The sequence below is a fragment of the Sturnus vulgaris genome, unplaced genomic scaffold (assembly GCF_052056855.1).
Source record: "Sturnus vulgaris isolate bStuVul1 unplaced genomic scaffold, bStuVul1.hap1 Scaffold_383, whole genome shotgun sequence".
Lineage (NCBI taxonomy): Eukaryota > Metazoa > Chordata > Aves > Passeriformes > Sturnidae > Sturnus > Sturnus vulgaris.
In genome coordinates this window covers 315,361-319,740 of record NW_028276433.1, presented here as the reverse complement: position 1 = coordinate 319,740, position 4,380 = coordinate 315,361, and positions in this window count along the sequence as shown.

The following is a 4,380-nucleotide window of genomic DNA, read 5'->3' as shown; positions in this document are numbered from 1 at the left end:
ACCTCAGACTGGAATTGTGACCCTGAGCTTTGAACTGCAATTTTGATTCCATAGTGGAATTGTGACCTCTAGCCTTGCACGGCAATTGTGATTCCAAACCGGAATTGTCACCGCAGACTGGAATTGGGACCTCAATCCTTGATCTGCCATTTTGATTCCAAACTGGAATTGTGAGCTCACACTGGAATTGTGACATCAAATAGAATTGTGATTCCAAACTGGAATTCTGCCCTCAGTCTCTAATTGTGACATAGTAGAGGAATTGTGATTCCAATCAGGAACTGTGAGTTTAGAAAGGAATTGTGATATAGAAATGAAATTGTGATTCCAAACTGGAATTGTGACCTCAAGCCTTGCACTGCAATTGTGATTCCAAACCGGAATTGTGACCGCAAACTCTGATTGGGACCTCAAGCCTTGATCTGTAATTGTGATTCCAAACTGGAATTGTGAGCTCAGACTGGAATTGTGACCCTGAGCTTTGAACTGCATTTCTGATTCCATACTGGAAATGTGACATCTATCCTTGCACTGCAATTGTGATTCCAGCTGGGAATTGTGACCGCAGACTGTAATTGGAATCTCAAGCCTTGAAGTGCAATTTTGATTCAAAACTGGAATTGTGAGCTCACACTGGAATTGTGACATCAAATGGAATTGTGATTCCAAACTGCAATTCTGCCCTCAGTCTCTAATTGTGACATAGTAGAGGAATTGTGATTCCAATCAGGAATTGTGAGCTTAGAAAGGAATTGTGATATGGAAATGAAATTGTGATTCCAAACTGGAATTGTGAGCTCAAGCCTTGATCTGCAATTGTATTTCCATACTAGAATTGTGACCTCAGACTGGAATTGTGACCCTGAGCTTTGAACTGCAATTGTGATTCCATAATGGAATTGTGACCTCAAGCCTTGCACGGCAATTGTGTTTCCAAACCGGGATTGTGATCTCAGACTGGAATTTTTACCTCAAGCCTTGAGATGTAATTGTGATTCCAAACTGGAATTTTGAGCTCAGACTGAAATTATGACATAACATGGAATTGTGATTCCAAACCGGAATTGTGACCACAGATTGGAATGGGGCCATAGAAGTGGAATTGTGATTCCAAACATGTATTGTGAGCTCAGTAAGGAATTGTGATATAGAAATGAAATTGTGATTCCAAACTGGAATTGTGAGCTCAAGCCTTGATCTGCTATTGTAATTGCAAACCGGAATTGTGTCCTCAGACTGGAATTGTGACCCTGAGCTTTGAATTACATTTCTCATTCCATAGTTGAAATGTGATATCAAGACTTGCGCTGCAATTGTGATTCCAATTCTGAATTGTGACTGCAGACGGTAATTGGAACCTCAAGCCTTGATGTGCAATTTTGATTCCAAACTGGAATTGTGAGCTCAGACTGGAACTGTGACATCAAATGGAATTGTGATTCCAAACTGCAATTCTGCCCTCAGTCTCTACTTGTGACATAGTAGAGGAATTGTGATTCCAATCAGGAATTGTGAGCTTATAAATGAATTGTGATATAGAAATGAAACTGTGATTCCAAACTGGAATTGTGAGCTCAAGCGTTGATCTGCAATTGTAATTCCAAACTGGAATTGTGACCTCAGACTGGAATTTTGACCCTTAGCTTTGAATTGCATTTCTGAATGCATAGTGGAAATGTGACATCTAGCCTTTCACTGCAGTTGTGATTCCAAACCGGAATTTTGAGCTCAGACTGGAATTGGGACCACAAGCCGTGATTTGCAATTTTGATTCCAAACTGGAATTTTGAGCTCAGACGGGAATTGTGACATAAAATGGATTTGTGATCCCAAACTGGAATTGTGAGCTCAAGCCTTGATCTGCAATTGTAATTCCAAACTGGAATTGTGACCTCAGATTGGAATTGTGACCCTGAGCTTTGAACTGCAATTGTGATTCCATAGTGGAATTGTGACCTCAAGCCTTGCACTGCAATTCTCATTCCAATCCGGAATTGTGACCGCAGACTGGAATTGGGACCTCCAAGCCTTGATCTGCAATTTTGATTCCAAACTGGAATTCTGCCCTCAGTCTCTAATTGTGACATAGTAGTGAAATTGTGATTCCAATCAGGAATTGTGAGCTTAGAAAGGAATTGTGATACAGAAATGAAATTGTGATTCCAAATCGGAATTGTGACCGCAAGCCTTGCACTGCAATTGTGATTCCAAACCAGAATTGTGACCGCAGACTGTAATTGGGACCTCAAGCCTTGATCTGCAATTTTGATTCCAAACTGGAATTGTGAACTCAGACTGGAATTGCGACCCTGAGCTTTGAACTGCAATTGTGATTCCATAGTGGAATTGTGACCTCAGACTGGAATTGTGACACTGAGCTTTGAACTGCAATTGTGATTCCATAGTGGAATTGTGACCTCTAGCCTTACACTGCAATTGTGATTCCAAACTGGAATTGTGAACGCAGACTGAAATGGTGAGCTCAAGCCTTGATCTGCAATTTTGATTCCAAACTGGAATTGTGAGCTCAGACTGGAATTGTGACATCAAATGGAATTTTGATTCCAAACTGAAATTCTGAGAACAGACTGGAATTTTGACATCAATCATTGATCGGCAATGGTGATTCCAAACAGGTATTGTGAGCTTAGAAAAAAATTCATATATAGAAATGAACTTGTGATTCCAAACTGGAATGGTGAGCTCAAGCCTTGATCTGCAATTTTGATTCCAAACTGGAATTGTGAGCTCAGACTGGAATTGTGATATCAAATGGAATTTTGATTCCAAACTGAAATTCTGAGAACAGACTGGAATTTTGACATCAATCATTGATCGGCAATTGTGATTCCAAACAGGTATTGTGAGCTCAAGCATTGATCTGCAATTGTAATTCCAAACAGGAATTGTGGCCTCAGACTGGAATTCTGACGCTGAGCTTTGAACTGCAATTTTGATTCCATAATGCAATTGTGACCTCTAGCCATGTGCTGCAATTGTGATTCCAAACCGGAATTGTGACCGCAGATTGGAATGGGGACATAGAAGTGGAATTGGGATTCCAAACATGTATTGTGAGCTCAGCAAGGAATTGTGTTATAGAAATGAACTTGTGATTCCAAACTGGAATAGTGAGCTCAAGATTTGATCTGCAATTGTAATTCCAAACTGGAATTGTGACCTCAGACTGGAATTGTGACCCTGAGCTTTGAACTGCAATTTTGATTCCATAGTGGAATTGTGACCTCTAGCCTTGCACTGCAATTGTGATTCCAAACCGGAATTGTCACCGCAGACTGGAATTGGGACCTCAAGCCTTGATCTGCAATTTTGATTCCAAACTGGAATTGTGAGCTCAGACTGGAACTGTGATATCAAATGGAATTGTGATTCCAAACTGGAATTCTGCCCTCAGTCTCTAATTGTGGCATAGTAGAGGAATTCTGATTCCAATCAGGAACTGTGAGCTTAGAATGGAATTGTGATATAGAAATGAAATTGTGATTCCAAACTGGAATTGTGAGCTCAAGCGTTGATCTACAATTCTAATTCCAAACTGGAACTGTGACCTCAGACTGGAATTGTGACACTGAGCCTTGAACTGCAATTGTGATTCCATAGCGAAATTGTGACCTCTAGCCTTGCACTGCAATTGTGATTCCAAACCGGAATTGTGACCGCAGACTGGAATTGGGATCTCAAGCCTTGAAATATAATTTTGATTCCAAACTGGAATTCTGAGCTCAGACTGGAATTGTGACATCAAATGGACTTTTCATTCCAAACTGGAATTCTGAGATCAGATTGGAATTTTGACATCAATCAATGATCGGCAATTGTGATTCCAAACAGGTATTGTGAGCTTAGAAAAAAATTGTGATATAGAAATGAACTTGTGATTCCAAACTGGTATTGTGAGCTCAAGCCTTGATCTGCAATTGTAATTCCAAACTGGAATTGTGACCTCAGACTGGAATTGGGACCTCAAGCCTTTATCTGCAATTTTTATACCATAGTGGAATTACGACCGCTAGCCTTGCACTGCAATTGTGATTCCAAACCGGAATTGTGACCTCAGGCTGTATTTGGTACCTCAAGTCTTGACGTGCAATTTTTATTCCAAACTGGAATTGTGAGCTCAGACTGGAATTGTGACATAAAATGGAATTGTGATTCCAAACTGGAATTGTGAGCTCAATCCTTGATCTGATATTCTAATTGCAGACAGGAATTGTGACCTCAGACTGGAATTGTGACCCTGAGCTTTGAACTGCAATTGTGATTCCATAGTGGAATTGTGACCTCTAGCCTTGCACTGCAATTGTGATTCCAAACCGGAATTTTGACCGCAGACTGGAACTGGGAACTAAAGCCTTTATC